General features: G+C 42.9%; 1 long non-coding RNA gene across 2 annotated transcripts in view; it reads left to right on the top strand.

Moving 5' to 3' along the window:
- The window catches only part of LOC115086995, a 77,726-nt gene that overhangs the window by 7,775 nt on the left and 50,947 nt on the right, over positions 1-19,004 (top strand). Inside the window, exons 2-4 of one of the 2 annotated variants that reach the window (XR_003855385.1) lie at positions 1,454-1,479; positions 1,624-1,792; positions 10,586-10,892. This is a non-coding gene — a long non-coding RNA (uncharacterized LOC115086995). Of the gene's footprint in view, positions 1-1,453; positions 1,480-1,623; positions 1,793-10,585; positions 10,893-19,004 lie in introns of those variants that run through there. The other variant, XR_003855386.1, reaches the window with a different exon arrangement.

The raw sequence follows: 19,004 nt of genomic DNA, 5'->3' as shown, positions 1-19,004 counted from the left end.
ATATATACGATGTGGGGTCAATTGCACATTGTCTTAGGTATTCGAGTAGTATGCGTTATTTTGTTGATCGAGGGATGGAGAATTCTTCTTGCTGTTAGGTTGTGTGGGTATGGGTATGGGTATTGAGTGAGTTTGCGTAGGCTCTGGTGAACAGCCAGGTTTTCAGCTCTTTTTTGAAGGTTTTAGTGTTTGGTTGAGTTCTTATTTCAATTGGTTTTGAGTTCCATAGTGTGGGGCTGGTGATGGATATGGCCTCACATGGGTTGTGTTCAGTTGTGTGGTTCTGGCGTGAGGGATTTTGAGGAGGGCTTTATTCGTTGAGCGTAGGTTCCGTTTAGGAGTGTGAATTTCGATGGATTTGCTTAGTCAGTTGTTTTGATGTCCTATGATGATTTTATGCAGGATTGTAAGTACTTTGTAGTCTATTCGGTATTTTATTGGGAGCCAGTGTAATGAGATGAGGTTGGAGTGATGTGCTCATGGTTTTTTTGTTCCAGTCAGAATTCTAGCGGCTGTGTTCTGTAGGATTTGGAGAGGACGGATGGTAGCAAGTGGTATGCCAAGGCGTAGGGCGTTGCAGTAGTCTAGGTTTGAGAAGATGAGTAGTTGCAGGACTGTTCTGAAATCGTCCTGTGCAAGGAAAGGTTTGAGACGTAAGTAGTTTGTGATATCCTTCCTTTATCTGGTTGGTTATGTGGATTTTGAATGATAGTTCTTTGTCTATGGTGATTCCTAGATTTCGAGTATGGGTGACAAGGGAGATTAATGTTTTTGGGTTTTCTGTTTTGAGTGGTTTCGTGGGTGAGGTGATGTGTTTTTTTTTTTGTCGAATAAATTAATTCAGTTTTATCTATGTTTATTATGAGTTTCAAGTCGGTTAGTTGCTGTTTGATTTCTGTCTTTCCATCCTCTGACCTAGTCCTGTCCTTTTTACACTGTGAAAAGCATGGATAGTTTTACCTGCGGTGCAGGAAGAGCACTTTTAATGGGGGGCTTTTTCCATAAGTTATACAGCTGTTTACCTGCAGGAAAACATTTGAAAATATGCCCTCTGACTGTTTTCAATTATGATACCCTGTTTCTTACTGTCACTCAGTAGGAAACAGGGTATCAAAAAGTTTCCCCTTATTTGGTGCTATAGTATTAGTTTGTTCTATTTCCAGTCCTGTTAACCTGTTCTTAAGCAAGTAAGTTCATAAGACATTTCCACTCTGTGAAGTTATAATTTGCTTCACAATAGGTTTCCCCAGATACAGGGACAAGAGGAAGGCACATAAAAGAAACATTTTAAAATTAAACTTTCAATTAACAGTTGAGTTGAAGGAAGAATCATACTAATATAAAATAGTTTTATTAAAATTTAAAAAATTAAGCTGGTAAATAAGAGAAATTAGAAACATATTAACAGTTTTAAAAAAACAATACTTAACTGAATAATCTCTTCTCTCTACAGGGAAAATTCTCAAGAAATTTCAACAGGTAATTATTCACTTTTACTTTTTCCTGGTTTTTTGTTGTTTTTTTTTTGTCTTTATTTACAGGTTTCTTAAACAGATTTCTAGAACCTATCAGAAAGCTCAGCCTTTAAGCTTACATCTAATTATCTTTTTCTTTCTATTTCAGGATATCTGGAATTTTGGTTCACTTATTTTTATCAGATAAGTAAATATTCTACCAATGTTCAGAAATTGAAAATCACATTTTTCTTAAATGAGAATTTGATCTTTTTCTTAAATTATCTCCTCATTTTGTGTTTTTCAGAGGATTACTTACTTTATGACAACTTTTCCAGGTAAATAACTCTTGTTAAACTTATCTTCAGTTTGGATTATCCAGTGACTGTTATATGTATTTTAAAAATTCTGCTTTAGTGTGTGAATGTGTTCTCCATCAACAAGCAGGGCTGAATTAGCAATGACATGTGGATGATGTCATCCGACGGTGCTGAACAGAGTATACACATGCACACCATCTGTTTTAGCGCACCTACTATCCATTTATGAGATATGTGCATACCACTTAAACGAATGGAGCAATGAATGCATATCCTAGAACAGACCTATCTGTCTAGCTCAGTAAGGGCCAGATTTAAAAAACTTACGTGTGTAAAACCCAGGCCTTACGTGCGCCGGGCCAATTTTCAAAGGGCCCAGCCACACGCGTAAACCCCCGGGATGCATATAAGTCTCAGGGCTAGCCAAAGGAGCAGTCGGGGGACGGGGTGGACCGGGGGCAGGGCTAGAGGCGCCCGGCACAGCAGCCATTTGCTGCTGTACCAGGGGATCGCGCGCCAGCAGGGTGCCGGCGCGCTCAACTTGCTTCTGCTCGGAAGCAGGAGCAAAAGGTAAGACAAGAAATTTGGGGGTATTTAGGATAGGGATAGGGGGAGGGCAGGGAAGGGAGGTTAGGGTAGGGGGTTGGGAAGTTCCCTTCCAATCCGCTCCTTAATTGGAACATACTGGGAGGGAACTGGGGAAGGCCCCGATATGTTGCCCCGCATACTTGCATTAGACTACCCCCTTTGCGCACACCAATCCGAAATTTTATAACATGTGTGCGCGCATACAACGTTTTAAAATCTACCCCTAAGGTTTTTATTACTGAACATGTGCAGGAATTCCCCTGTGCAAGCTGCTTCGTGAGCCCCTCAGTCTTGTCTCTGTTTCAGTTTATACTCTGCCTTACTGTCTCAACATTCTGTTCTCTGTCAGTACCTTTTTAAAAACAGACTTTAAGTGACAGTTTATAATCTCAGTGTTGGTTCTGCTTAAATATTGACAGTCACTTTTCTCGCTATCATAATTCTAAATAAGAGCTGATTTTAAATATTTCCCGAGTTTCTGCTTAGTTTTTCCTTCAGAAATATTTTCCTTACCATTCTCTAAAGGTTCTCTTCTTAATCAAGACATTACCACTTTAAATATGATTTTGTCATAATACCCAATCTCAAATTGGAAACACACACATTCAGACAAATATAAAACTTAAATTTCAGGAGCTCTGGCAGCTCCCTGTTTCATCGCCTTCTGTGAGCTACTGACAGTTTTTTGTTCTTCTCCCGTAAAAGAAAACATTCCCTTCACATTCAGCTGTCAGCTTCAATCCCCTCTGAGTTTCAACTGTCAACTCAAATGGTCCCTTCAGAATTTCTGGAGCTTGAACCAGCTGGTTTGAGCCTCTCACTGCACTTCTCATACTAAAATGTATTTCCTTTAAATAGTTTCCCCCACTATGCCTGGAGCTTCCAGCTCCACATCTGTTCATCTGTTTCCAGGGGGGACCGGAAACATGGGAACCCCAGTAGCAGCCCTGGTATATCCAGGTGTATTCCTAGACTCTTGCACTCCCACTTTTACCTGTATGTGGGAGCCTAGTTAGGAATTTCCTGCTTCTTGCAGTGTCTCTGGTGCTCTTCCCATGGAGGCAGCCTCAGCAGTGCTACAACTCGGTCTCCACTTCTGGGTTTTCAGAGGTTACTAGTTTAAACACCCTGCTCTCCACATCCTCAGTGCAGCGGTAAGGGACAGCAGAACTGCTCCCTGCTGTCTCTTCAGACTGGTCCAAAGTTTCTTACAGCAGCCAGAAGCACTCCTGCCACCTCTTCTCTTCACTTCTGGCTCCGTCTTTTGTCTCCCTGCCACCATTGATCTGTTTGAAGTCTTTTGCTGCAGCAGAAATTAAAAAAAAAAAAAAAAAAAAAAAAGCAAAATAAATATAATATCCAGGCAACTTCAACCCCAAATGGCAGACCCTGCACTTAATTGCAGCCCTGACTTTCTGCTCCCCAGAGCCGTGACAGCCTCCCAGAAACATTCCAACTAAGGGGCACTAGTTCCCTGGCCACCTGGACTCCCTAAGGACACTACTCCCAAACAGCAAGTTGTAGAAACATATAAATATTTAGTTATCTGGGTACATATTGTTTATTGCACAGATAAGTAATTATCTTAAAAAACAGTATTGCAAGGTATATACCCAGGGACCATGGAACATCTTAAGAACAGCTTAGCTGTCTGGACCCAGTCTACCTTAAGACAGGGGATTCTGGGTACAGGCTGTCTCCTCTAACCCAGGGATATAATGTAGACTGAGAGGACAGCAAGGGAGGCCCCAGGACTCAGGAATATGAATAAGAAGGAAAAGGCAGCCCTGTGAGACTAGCTGACCTGTTTGATATGTAATATAGGAGAAGGCAGCCCCCCTGCGTAGCTGGCCAGTGTTCAGTGAGCTATGAACATTGATGTTTTTGTTGCACTATAAAATAAAGCACTTAAAAGAAGAAAAAGCTTTAACCGCTCATATCTATACCTCAAGCAAGTCATACCTTCTTTGCCATATCAAGAGGCTGTAATGCATAGCCTCTGACAATTTTTCTAGTTTCTCCAATACTCAACTTTCACATGCAGGTTGAGTGTGTCAACTCACATGAGTATGCCCCTAAAATAGATACTTGAGAAATATCTCTTGAAAAGATTTCAGTATTCCTCCTACTGTTAATTGATCCTGCAGCTGGTGCTCTGCAATCCACATGTGGTAGATTTAAGTTCCCCATTGATGGCACTTCTCCTTTGCATGATATCCACTGGCTGTCCATATCTATCATTTTCTCTTGTGATAGTGATATATAGATTCCACTGACATTAGACCCCTTAGATTTCTTCAAGGCATCCTACAGCAATTTAGCTGCTTCTTGTTATATGTTGGTGTTTATGTTTATCTCAATGACTTTTATTTTGACGCTAATATATAAAGCTACTCTTTCCTTTTTTTTTTTAACTGTCTTGCCCTTTCTGAAAAGATAATATCCTAGTATAATTAAGTGACTACAACTTTATTAGTGTCCTCTTCTACCATGGTAGCTTCTAGGTCAGTGGTTTTGTTAGATTAAAGGAGCTATGTAGACTTAATGCTGCATTTACTATATGTTATTGTTATAACCAATATATGTTATATATATCATATGTTATATCATATGTATATCGTATGTTATATATATATATATCATATGTATGTTACGACTATAGCTGCTATGCAGCCGCCTCACCACCAGAGGTCCCCCATGAGCATGTTCTCCTGGCTGGCCCAGTTCGCCCTCCTTGTCTACTCTATGTTACTGACTTCCTTTATAACCCTGTCTAGCATTTCCCTCAGTGCTTCGGCATCGAGCTCGTCTGGGCTCCCTGCTCTAGCCTACTGCCTCTATGTGGCCTTCGGGCCTTCTGTCTGCCTCTGTGTGGCCTTCGGGCTTCTGCCTTGCCCTTCTGCCTTTGGGTTTCTACCTTGCTCTGTTGCCTTCGGGCATTCAGCTTAGTTGTGCTGCCTTCGGGCTTGTGTGTTTTATGTTTAGTGTTGTAATGTTTGGTTAGTCTGTCTGGTCATTGTCAGTCTTGTTTTCCCCAAGTTCCCTTAGTCCAGTCACTCATACCAACAGTCAGTATTACCTTTAATTGCACGCAACCCTGAGTCCATCCTTACCAGCACCCAGCTCTAGTATTCTCATCACCTCTACATGCATTCACTTCCACACATACCTCCATGCTGTTCCTGTGTTTAAGTTCACCCTTACCTCCACACACCTTGTATTAGACTCCCTCCAGCCAACTCTCACTACCACAGGCACCCTTCTGTTAGTATTCAGCTCCATAAGCCCCAGCCAGTACCCAGCCTTACACACTCCTGCCTGCACCAGATTCTACTCCAGTCAGTATCAGAGGCTTTCCTGCAACCCCTGTCTCTCTCCACCTGAAGTCACCCCTGCAGGTGGTGTTTACCACACCTAACCGGTGCCCATTCGTAACAATGTATAACTATATCTTATGTTATATATATATATATATCATATGTATAACTATATCTTATAGTTATTGTTATAACCAATATCATTTATCTGTTCCTCTTACATCTGTTCAATATATACTACTACTCAATTGTTCCTTTCACCCCTTACCTTCTTCCTTCCTCCTAGTTCTAGTAACCCTCGTTTCATTGTAACTTACCTCTTCTCTTAACTCTACCAGTACCTTCCTAGCTACGACTACGATTAAGTTAATGTTAATATACCCTTGTTCGATGAAAACCGATGTAATATGATGTGCGTCATGAACGTCGGTATAGAAAAGAATTTAATGTGCCTTTAACTTGTGCATTGCCTTATGCTCATGTATAAGGTATATTATTTGCGTATGTGCTGGCATTACCGTGCAGTAAATTAACATCCATGTAAATAATGACCCCCAAAAATGTATTGTGCTAACAGACTTATTACAGGCTTACCATTCTTTGCTTAGGTATGCACACATGCAGTGCTCTCCTTTGGCTTCTGAGATATTTTGTTCTTATTTCAAAGAAGTATATCAATGTATTTTGTTTCTTGCAGATTTGTCATTTATTTTTTACGCCAGTGGTTCTCAACCTTTTTCCCATCGTGACACACTTGACAGACCACGCTCACATGTGTGACACACTGCTCATTACAATTCATGGCAGAAATAAAAAAAAATAAAGGTCCAGTATTATTTTTATTATTAAGAATGACATAAGGGAAAGACAAGTACTCTTTCTGAACAGAAATTGAATAAATAATAAACATCCCATACCAAAACACCAATTTCCAGCACTCAAACAGTAACCACCTTACCTAAGAAAAGGCAACACTGAAAATATTACACCAGGCCTTAAGACATCAATACATCTCCTATTAGGAAAATGGACCAAGTTCAAGCTGTTATAGAGCCCTACACAGAAACTACACGCCAGCAGAAAACCTCACCTGAATCACAAAAACTGAATTGGAAACCGCAACAAGCCAGGGTATCTGTATGCAGTGTAACAAAGGAAAAAAAAATCACCACCCATCCTTATAAAACAAATCAAGAAATATAAAATCAGTAGCAGTAAAACCATACTAACAAAAAGAACAGATTATTTCAAAACAGCTGATGAGTGGAATATCCAATAATCAAAAACTCATCAAAAATTTCTAGATACCAATAAAATATTTCAAAATAGCAGACACAAAGACCCAATAATGAAAAATAAGGATTAAAAAAATGCTTTGCTCTGCATACCTGGTAACATTTGATGTCCAGGTGCCCTGAGATTGTTTTGAATTCGCAAGAGGAGGGATGGTTTGCATGCAGCTTTCTCCTCTCTCTGTCACACACAAGGCTCTCTCTCTCACACTGGCTCTCGCACACATATACACATGCTCGCTCGCTCTCACTTACATAGGCTCTCAATCATACACATACACACATGCTTTTTCTCTCACTAGGCTCTTAATCACACATTTACACGCATGCTGTTTTGTCTTTTCACACTTAAACACACACAGGCTTTCAATCACACACATACATGCTGTCTTTCTATCACTTACACACAGGCTCTCTCACATACACTGGCTCTCAGTCACATACAGACACACATGCTCTCTCTCTTATACACAAATGAGCTTAATCATACATACACGTGATCTCTCTCACACCAAAGGATCTCAGTTACACACACACACGTACTCAAACAGGTTTTCAATCACACACTTACACATACAGGCTTTCATTCACTCACTTACATACATGCTATCACACACACAGAGACATGATCTCAAACACATGCTTACTCACTCACTCTCTCCCCATACCAAATTAGCGATGGCAGCAGCCACCTCCACTTCCAGCCCTCGCGACCTCGAGAAAGGACTCCCATCTGTTGCGGGGGTTGACATTGCTCCTCTTTTGCTCCACTCCGCGCTGCTCTTTTTCAGGCTGCGCCTCTCCGGCCTATGCTGCACGCACTAGCATGATCTCTTCTTCACGCGTGTGCAGCCGCTGCATATCACTTCCTCTTCTGGGCTGCTGGGGGCGGGAAGAAGAGACCCTGCTAGTGCCACTGACTCCAGCTTTCCTGCCGCATTCCGCCCGGGCTATCAGCATTTTAAGCCCGGGTGGAGGAAGAGTTCCATTCCGCTGGGGCAGGGGGAGCAGCTGGTTCAGTGGGGACCGGGAAGTGTGGTGAGACACCTGCTTGTGCTTGGCGACACACTGGTGTGTCGCTAGACACCGGTTGAGAACTGCTGGTTTACACTATTTCAGGGCTTCCCAAACTTTTAGCCAGTGTGACCCCCATGTTAGTGCTTGAAAATTTGACATGATCCCAGAGAACGACCAAAACAAATTAGCAGGGGGTTTGGTCCCCCTCTAACAATCATTCCCTTATCATCCTCACTGCACTCCAGCTGATCCCTTTTCAACCTTCACCTTCTATGATTGATAATTTTACTTAACCTCCACCCCCTCCAGAAGATCTTCTCTCTTAACCTTCTCCCCTCCAGCTGATCCCCTCTTACATCCCCCAGCTCTTCTTAGCTCCCCAGCTCCTCCTCTTCATCTCCTCTCACCCTTTTTGCATTCCCCCAACTGATCTTCCCTCATCCCAAGCTCCTCTTATAACCCAAAACCAATTCTTTCTCATTTCCTACTTCTCATCCCATCTCCTGTTCCCACATTACTCTCATCCCCTTTCCCTCAATCTCACCTCCCCCAATCCTTCTTTCACACACTCTCAACTGATCCTCTCACCCTAGCTCCTTTCTTGTATCTTCACTCAACCTTCTGTCATTTCCCCTCTCTCACGCTCCAGTCCCTTATCCACTTTATACAACCCTCAAGTCCCTCCTGCGTCTGATTCTTTTCTTCAAACAACCCCTCCTCAAAACATCCTCCTGGTTGGGGACAGCAGCTACATTATCCTTTGAACCCTTGGTCAAAGGTGGATGATAACTGGTGGGATGAGAGGGCAGGTTGTTGACAAGGGCAATATATTTCTCTTGGGTAGCTTCATTGGTGGGTGTGCACACTCATCCCTTTCCCTCATGGTGATCCCATGCCTGACAGTAATCTGCAAGCGGCAGTAGCATTAGTAATAAAAGTCAGAACAGGGCCTGTCAGGTATTGTAAGTGCCCTGTTCCTTCCTTATGCATGGCTTCCTGTTACCACAAACTCATGGAAGGGCAGTGCCACTGCAGGGCCTGTGAATGGATAATGCTCACAGGCCTCATGCTGACTTCCATTACAAATGCAGCTACTGCTGGCACCTGAAGAATGCAGCCATTAGATGCATCTGTGACCCCAACTGAAGATTTTGTGACCCCATTTAGGGTCCCAACCCACAGTTTGGGAAGCCTCGTACTGGGCATATATCTTGATGCAAACCTAGTTGCCAAAACATGGGCATGACTGGTTTAAATTGTTTTATGGTATACTTTCACTTTTATGTGATATTTATAATTGATATTTTTTCTGATATGTTTTCTTATAGTAAAGATTTGATTTTCTTACCCCAAATGTTTTTGTAATTACATTTTTAGTTTATATTTACACATTTAACTCCCACTCTTGTAATATTCACTAAAAACTATATAAAAATCAGTTCCCAGCATTGATGAAAATTATCTACAATAGTCTCACATGAACCTAATAAAAAAGAGGTTTATTGTCCAGTGATATTTATGGAACAGTGTTTGATCCTCTGAACTGAGTGCAAACAGTACACTGCATCCTGAAGAGGAATGGTTTCTTGGAGTTCATACTTTAAAATACTCAAGGAGATCTTTCTCTATTTGCGGATGATACTAAGATCAGCAGCAGAGTGGACACTGTGGATCCCTAAAGGTTAGAGATGGAAATGAAGAAAAGAGTGCTTGGGGATAACTTGCTGGTATGGGCGGGTACTACCCTTAACCAAGCCTGATACTTCTGATGCAACTCCAACATTGCTCTCTGCAAGAGGGAATGGGAAATTGGACTCAGACAGCAGCCAACAAGGGCCCTGACTTTGACGTTTTGGGAAACTAAATATGGGGGTGATCTGTATGGCACGGCAGATGCTAACATAAGGTTGAAGGGCAGACTGGATGGACCCATTGGTATTTTTCTGCCGTCATTGTTTGTGTTTCTATGTAGTGTACATAAAACAGGAGCATCGGACTTTCTCTTGAAATTGGGAAGTTTCTGTTGTCTTTTGATAATTTGTAGTTTATGAGGATTAAGAAGTATGTTTGATTTTTTTTTAATACTCACATTTATTGCAATTTATTATATAGCAACTCAGCTTAAGTGAAAATTTCAACTTGCTCAACTCCTAAATTTAGGTGCCTATTTTTGCTAGGTGCCCAGTGGGCAGGGCCTGAGGAAAGTCCTTTAAAGGCTGCACTGATGTCTAGCACTAGGCCCCTTCATTTAGGGAAAAAATAGCATGCTTGACAAATTTTCAGCCTAAAAATCTTAAGCGCCTTAACTACAGCTGAAATTTTCCAAAACTGAGGAGCCTAGGTCAGGTGCTCGACTTCCTTTAAAAATCAGCCTTCATCGACCAGGCAAACTTATAGAAACAGTCTTTCTTTATTCTATTTGTGTGTGTTACTGCACAGATAACAGTTCCTTCCTTGAGATAAAGACATATTTAATTCTTTTGAAGAAACTCATTTATTTTATGGTCAAGATAGCACTATTGTCCAAAATCATTTCATGCAATTTATTGAAAAAATATGACAAAAAAGGCTAAAGCTTCTGGAACTTTTTCTCTTAGAAACCCTAGGATTGGAAGTAACATTGTTCTCATTGCCACGGAAACATCAGAATTAGCTTATACATGCAACTGAAATCCTGAGTCACTTGTGAGGAAATCAAAGCCTTCTTGACACATTGTATGTGATATTTCTCCTTTTGATTGTATTCTGCTGGGATTTTTCCTTATTCATAATCATGAGTGAATTTTCTTTGGATGCACTTTTGTTAATGCTTTCATGCTTGCATGGTCAGTGTAAACTTTAAGAGTGTTTTGTTTTCGTGATTGATTTCCATGAACAATTAAAAGTCCTTACTCCTTTTTTACAGTTCGGTTTCACAATATGAAGGTTGAAATATATGGAAGAACAATATTATTTTAGATGTTTTAAGTTCAATTTTGTTATAAGTAATTTGGGTGGGGAGTTTCCTCCTCCCCTGTGCTGCTTTTCTCTTTCGGTCCCTTTTTTCCCTCCTCAGGCTGCCTGGGCCAGGGGTCATTAAGTAAGTTACTTTAACTTCTGACCAACTAATAAAATCTACTGTTAGTAAAGGTGGGCCTGGTACTTGTGTGCATGTGAAAAGTGCTTCTGGGTGAACTGCATAAAGCCATTTTATCCCAGGACAAGCAGGATGATAGTCCTCACATATGGGTGACATCATCAGATGGAGCCCTGATACGGAAAACTTCTGTCAAGAGTTTCTAGAAACCTTTGGCTGGCACTGTGGGCTTACTGAGCATGCCATGATATTCTCAGCCACAGGGGTCTCCCTTCAGTCTCTTTTTTTCCGCCTTGCTGTAGCAAAGCACATCAGGAGCTCTGGAAAAACAATTCCTTCACATTTATGAGGGAAGAAAACTTTCCAGTCACAATTTTCTCATAATTGGGTCTCCTTTCCACATAGTCTCGGTGAGTACCTTTTTCAGATACTTTTTGATCGATTCCGGTCACCTTAACGTCGATTTCCGCCGGTCATTGACCGTTATTAGGCCAAAGTTTCATCATGGCCTCGGGTTTCAAAAAGTGTCCGGATTGTAACCGGACTATGTCTATCACTGACCCACATTATGTTTGTGTTCTCAGGCCACGACGTCCGGGCTTGCCCAACTTGTGCCCAGATGACACCGAAGGGCAGACGTGCTCGGTTAGATAAGATGGAAGAGTTGTTTAAAAAGATTCCATCGTCATCACCGAGGATAACTCCTCCCTCGAACACTAAACACAGAGGTGAAAAAAGACCCAATGACCGTCCGTCACCGGCACCGTCCACAACCTCGATAGCATAGTCTTCGGCAAAGAAGAGCCATCAAGAAAAGAAGAGACATCGATCTGTAGTTCTAACGGATGATCAGGCATTGACATCAGGATCCAGATCCATCAGATCGATGCCAATGAAAGTCCGTGTACTAGAACCAACTCCACCGTCTGTACACGTGGAACCGTGGCACACTCCACCGGGCTCGGTGTCTGAGGAAGTGCCAACACGACTTATCGTGGAAGTGCCTATAGCGCCAGCAGTACCTTCCCCGGTGGCAGTGGATACTGTCCCGATTTCAAGGGAGGAAGTGACTTTTTTAGTCCAACAGGCGGTCGTCAAGGCTTTACGGAACCTGCAGCCTCCGACAATGACACCGGCATCGTTACCGGTACTAGTAGGGGATCAATCCATTTTTCAGCCTTTGCTGAATAGGCTCGATACCTTAATAGAGGCATTTCCTACGACACTGATTCCATCGACACAGCCATCGATGCCGCCGATGACGCCAACCATTCCGGTCCACAGATCATCGGAGGAGGAAGGAGGAGACTCCGATTCTGCCCCAGGTCCATCGGGACTCCATCGACCCAGATTTCCAAAGGAACCATCGATGCCTCCCTCGAGACCATCGAGGCCTATCGATTCCCCATCGATGCCCTCAGTGCCAAATCTTCCAAAAAACATTCCAGCAAAAGCCATGTTTAAGGCAAAACACCATCTGCCTTCAGATGTTCCTAACTCTCCTTATCATCCTGCATACACACCTTGGAAGGAATTGGATACAGTCACAGTCAGAGGAAATGCAATTGGAACTCTCTCCACCAAATGGGAGAAAGAAACCCCCGCCTGAAGATCTGTCATTTTCCAGTTTTATTAAAGAAATGGCAGAGACAATACCATTCCAATTACTAACAGAGGAAGACACCAGGCATAAAGCATTATAAGTACTACAGTTTGTAGATGCACCTAAGGAAATTATGGCTATTCCAATCCATGAAATTCTTTTGGAATTGCAGCAGCGAATGTGGAAACACCCCTGCTCAGTTCCTGCAGTAAATAAAAGAACAGATGCCACTTTTATATATTGCAGCACGCTCCAGGGTATCAAAAACCCCAACTACCTCACCAATCCGTAGCTGTGGAATCTGCTCAAAAGAGAGCCAGAAAACTGAAGCCTCATTCCTCTGTCCCACCAGGAAAGGACCAATGCTTCCTGGATACATTGGGGGAAAAGATTTACCAAGGTTCCATGCTGGTAGCACGCATAGCAGCATACCAGCTATATATTTTATTTATTTATTTATTTATTTATTTAACATTTTTCTATACCGACCTTCATGGTTAAATACCATATCAGGTCGGTTTACATCGAACAGGGGTAAAACTAAGGTAAAGGAAAAAAAACAAAGTTACATTAAACGAGGACCGTGAACTTGGAAGCTTAGGTAGCTGGAAGAAGAAAGATTAAGTTAAGTTAAAGGGAGACATAACAAATTCCAGACTAGAGTTAGTCCAGACTAGACTTAGTCCACATGTTAGAGTCATATGACACAATACCAGAGAAACTTGTGGAAACAAGTACAGGGTATTGTAGACAACCTTCCACAACAACATCAACAACCTTTGACGACGTTGGTGGACAAAGGACTAGAATCAGGGAAACACGAGGTAAGAGCAGCGTATGACGTATTTGAGACTTCAACTCGTCTCTCTGACTCTGCAATCAATGCAAGACATTGAGCCTGGCTCAAAGCCTCAGATCTCAGACAAGAAGTCCAAGAATGTCTAGCAGATCTACCTTGCGATGGAGACAACCTTTTTGGTGAAAAAATTCAAGCTATGGTATCTCAATTGAAAGACCACCATGAGACCCTTCGTCAGCTCTCCAAACTGCCAACGGATCAATCATCCTCTCTAAGGTGACCAGCCCGCAGAGATACGAGGTGCCCTTTCTACAGACCTAGGAGGTATTATCCACCTACCTCTTCAGGACGTCAATACCGTCCCTCGCAAAGAGGACGCCCACGTCAAACCAAGCAGCAGAAAACCCAGCCACCACCCCAAACTGGACCAGCAGCGGGTTTTTGAACCAAAGCAGAGAACAGAAGCCTCTTTCTCTAAATCCTATACCCTCCCTACCAGTCGGTGGTCGACTTCATTATTTTCAACACCAATGGAGTTGCATCACAACAGACCAATGGGTATTAGCCATACTAAATCAGGGTTATCGCTTAAAATTCAAAACAAAACCCCTGCATTCTCATCCCATTCCATTCTGGACAAACATAGTCATCACACCTCAACTCCAAGTAGAACTCTCTACTTTGCTGACCGCCAGGGCCATCGAACCAGTTCCCCGGTCTCAACAAGGGACACGGTTCTACTCCCGCTATTTCCTCATTCCAAAGAAAACAGGTGGCCTTCTCCTATCTTAGACCTCCGCAATCTCAACAAATTTCTTCACAAAGAAAAATTTCGGATGGTATCCCTGGGATCCATCATCCCATTGTTTCAAAAGGGAGATTGGCTCTGTTCTCTGGACCTTCAAGATGCTTATGCTCATATACCAATTTCCATACAACACCGCAAATACCTACGATTCGTGGTGGGAAGAAACCACTACCAGTATCGAGTTCTTCCATTCGGGCTGGCCTCTGCACCTAAAGTATTCACAAAATGTCTGGAGGTGGTAGCCGCACATCTAAGGAAACACTGTATTCACGTTTTTCCATACCTAGACGATTGGCTCATCAGACATCCATCCAAACAGGGAGTTCTCTCTGCCTTGGAAACCACTATAACCCTATTGCACCACCTAGGATTTCTCATCAGCTATCAAAAATCCCACATCGAACCGTCTCAACTCCTCACATTCATCGGAGCAGACCTTGACACCACAATAGGAAAAGCTTCCCTCCCAGGCGACCGTGCAGACAATCTAGCTCGCCTGGCAAACATCACAATTCATCACTAGTTTGCATCTGCTCATCAAATTCTGGTACTACTAGGACACATGGCCTCCACAGTACATGTTACTCCTATGGCGAAGTTAGCCATGAGAAGAACTCAGTGGACTTTGAAATCTCAATGGCTACAAGCTTTCCAACCATTGTCAAAAAACATTCAAATCACCCACCAGCTACGCCAATCACTTCACTGGTGGACAAATCAGACAGCATTGAAAACTGGTCTCCCATTCCAACCGGCAACTCCGCAGGTCATCCTGACTACAGATGCCTCCAACCTGGGATGGGGAGCTCACATCAACGATCTTCAAACACAAGGGACGTGGACCACGCTCGAGAAACAGTTTCAAATAAACTTCTTGGAACTTCAAGCGATACGATATGCCCTTTATGCCTTCAAAGACTGCCTCTCAAACAAGACTGTGCTGATTCAAACAGACAACACAGTAGCATTGTGGTACATAAACAAACAAGGAGGCACAGGCTCTTATCTCCTCTGCCAAGAAGCAATACAGATTTGGGCTTGGGCTCTAGAGCACTCAATACAGCTCCAAGCAAGTTATCTGGCGGGCATCAAAAACATCCTAGCGGACGATCTCAATCGACATTTCAATCCCCATGAATGGTCGCTGGACCCACGTGTAGCGAGCAAAATCTTTCAACGATAGGGTCGCCCAACCATAGACCTCTTTGCGTCCACACTGAACCACAAAGTAGAAAGGTTCTGCTCCCTCCACGGACGTCGACAAACAGTCCCCAGGGACGCATTTACTCGCCCCTGGAACACAGGACTTCTATATGCATATCCTCCAATTCCGCTCATAGCGAAAACTCTCGTGAAGCTACAACAAGACAGAGGGACAATGATCCTCATAGCCCCATACTGGCCCCGTCAAGTATGGTTTCCCATACTTCTCGACCTCTCGATCTCACAACCAATCAGACTGGGCATAGAGCCTACTCTCATGACCCAGAATCAAGGCAAGTTGCGTCATCCCAACCTGACAACTCTTCCCTAACAGCTTGGATGTTGAAAGCTTAATTTTCCAACCACTTAAATCTTTCAGCACAAGTCTCTCAAGTTCTAGTAGCTTCACGAAAGCCTTTCACACGTAAATCGTATTACTCTAAGTGGACCAGATTTACAAAATGGTGCCTTCAAAAGGGTATAGATCCTTTTTCCTGCCCCACTTCTTCCTTATTAGATTACCTATGCCACCTATCGGATTCTAGTCTCCAGACATCCTCTGTTAGGGTACACCTAAGTGCCATAGCGGCTTACCACAAGGGTGAACGCAATGCGCCTATAATGGCACAACCATTAGTAAGTAGATTCATGAGAGGTTTTCTTCACCTTAAACCTCCCATTAAACCACCGGTCACTGAATGGGACCTCAATTTACTACTAAAAAGGCTCATGCGTGCACCGTTTGAGCCTCTATTCGCTTGTGAAGAAGAATTCCTCACATGCGGGCCGATACAGTAAAGTCCGCGGGAGAGCGGATGAATGCCTGCTCTCCCAGCGCACGCACCGGCCCCTCACCGGTGCGTGCGATTCACTATGCAAATTAGGCGGCGCGGTAGAAACGGGGAAAAGGAGGCGCTAGGGACGCGATAGTGTCCCTAGCGCCTCCTTTTTGACAGGAGCAGCGGCTGTCAGCGGGTTTGACAGCTGACGCTTAATTTTGCCGGCATCTGTTCTCGAGCCCGCTGACAGCTACGGGCTCAGAAACCGGACGCCGGCAAAATTGAGCATCCGGTTTTCGGCCCAACAGCCACGGGCCGAATTCAAAATTTTTTTTTTTTTTTACTTTTTTTACTCTTCGGGACCTCCGACTTAATATCGCCATGATATTAAGTCGGAGGGTACACAGAAAAGCAGTTTTTACTGCTTTTCTGTGAACTTTCCCGGTGCTGGAAGAAATTAGCGCCGACCTTTGGTTCGGCGCTAATTTCTGAAAGTAAAATGTGCGGCTTGTCTGCACATTTTACTTTCTGTATCCCGCGCGCATACCTAATAGGGCCATCAACATGCATTTGCATATTGAGGGCGCTATTAGGTGCCGCGGGTTGGACGCGCGTTTTCCTCCCCTTACTGAATAAGGGGTAAGGGAAAACGCACATCCAATAGCAGGCTAACAGTGCGCTCGTTCGGAGCGCACTGTACTGTATTGGCCTGATGGAAAGTACTTTTCTTAGTAGCCATTACATCGGCTAGGAGGGTCAGTGAGTTGCAGGCTCTCGTCACATACTCACCTTACCACGATTCCTACATGACAGAGTAGTCCTTCGCACTCACCCAAAGTTCTTACCAAAAGTGGTTACAGACTTTCATATCAATCAGTCAATAGTCTTGCCTACTTTCTTTCCAAGACCATACGCTCATCCGGGAGAGAGAGTTTTACACACTTTAGACTGTAAACGTGCGCTAGCTTTCTACCTTGACCGCACAGAGGTCCATAGAAAATCCACCCAACTCTTTGTTTCCTTTGACAAAAATAAACCAGGAGTTGCGGTAGGGAACAGACTCTATCCAACTGGTTAGCAGACACTATAGAATTCTGTTACGAAAAAGCTAATATTTCTCTCCAGGGGCGAGTAAAAGCACACTCAGTAAGGGCCATGTCCACCTCAGTAGCACACTATTGGTCAGTGCCTATCCTTGACATCTGTAAAGCTGCAACATGGAGTTCCCTTCACACTTTTGCAGCTCATTATTGTCTAGATAAAGAAGGACGACGAGATTCAACCTTTGGACAATCTGTTTTAAAGAACTTATTTCCAGTATAACTCCAACTCCTTCTACATCCATCCTGCTGTGATTCAGGTTGCCTCATTCTTTCCAGCAGTACACCAGTTGTTGTGCTCGTTGCACAAGTTGTATGCTGTTGGTACAATATAAGAATGCCTCAGCCTGTAGCTTGCTAATCACCCATATGTGAGGGCTATCATCCTGCTTGTCCTGGGATAAAGCAAAATTGCTTTCCTTGTAATAGGTGTTATCCCAGGACAGCAGGATGTAGTCCTCACAGAACCCACCCACCTCCCCGCGGAGTTGGGTCAGATACGTTTTATTATTTTATTTTTTTAGCTCACGCAAATTGCTACAAACGAGACGGAAGGGAGACCCCCTGTGGCTGAGAATATCATGGCATGCTGGGCATGCTCAGTAGGCCCACAGTGCCAGCCAAAAGTTTCTAGAAACTCTTGACAGAAGTTTTCCCATACCAGGGCTCCATCTGATGATGTCATCCATATGTGAGGACTACATCCTGCTGTCCTGGGATAACACCTATTACAAGGTAAGCAATTTTGCTTTCTTTTCTGACATTTTCAGTATTTTCTGAAATTTCTTTGGCTAGTTAATTTAAAGAACAAAAAACATGGGATCTTAGAGGTTTGGTACTGAGGGGAAGGAATTTGGAGATGGTAAGAGAAAGAAAAAGGGGATCTCAGAAGAGTGAAACGAAAAATGTAGGAAGGGTAGAGGTAAAAGGGAAAGGAAGATAGAGATGGAGGGAGAAGAAGGAAAGGAGATCAAGGAAGGGGGGGATCTAGGGTCAGGCGAGGAAGGAATGATCTGCTCACACCTCTGCCTCAGACATCACTCCTCTCTCACATTCAACATCCCTTCTAGACCTCTCTGACTTTATTTTATTTATTTTAAAAATGTGTATGCTGTGGCTGAGATAAACAATAAGAAAACTAAAACATGCCAACATGAAAATTATTAAAATTAATCAAACACAGATAAGACAAGCAAAGCTAACAAAAGTACCGCCATAAAATTTAAACAATAATTGTACAATAAAATGCTAAACTTACATCTACAAAACAACATAAAAACAGTAAAATAAAAGAGACAAGCGCATCTAACAGTTGCTATCAATCATCAGAATTTTAACCTTCATAGAATGCCATCTCAAAAAATTAGTTTACATTGTTTCTTAAACGTTTTGCTGCCTGCTTGCTTATGCAACATTACAGGTTGTTTATTCCACAAGATTGTGCCAGTTACCACCAGAAGTCTGTCACACATCTCTGCTAGTCTGATTGACCGGTGACTAGCTATGTGTAAAAGGCTTTGACTTTCAGGCCTCAGGTTTCTTGTTGGGCAGTGAATTTTTGAAAGAGAATTAATGCAAAGTGGGGTGTTGTCACTTAAAGCATTATGGATAAGAAACTGCTATTAATCAATAGGGAATAGCCACTGCT

Source organism: Rhinatrema bivittatum, chromosome 3 (genome assembly GCF_901001135.1).
Source record: "Rhinatrema bivittatum chromosome 3, aRhiBiv1.1, whole genome shotgun sequence".
Lineage (NCBI taxonomy): Eukaryota > Metazoa > Chordata > Amphibia > Gymnophiona > Rhinatrematidae > Rhinatrema > Rhinatrema bivittatum.
The sequence above is the reverse complement of the archived record's forward strand: the minus strand, read 5'-3'. Positions and strand labels throughout refer to the sequence as shown.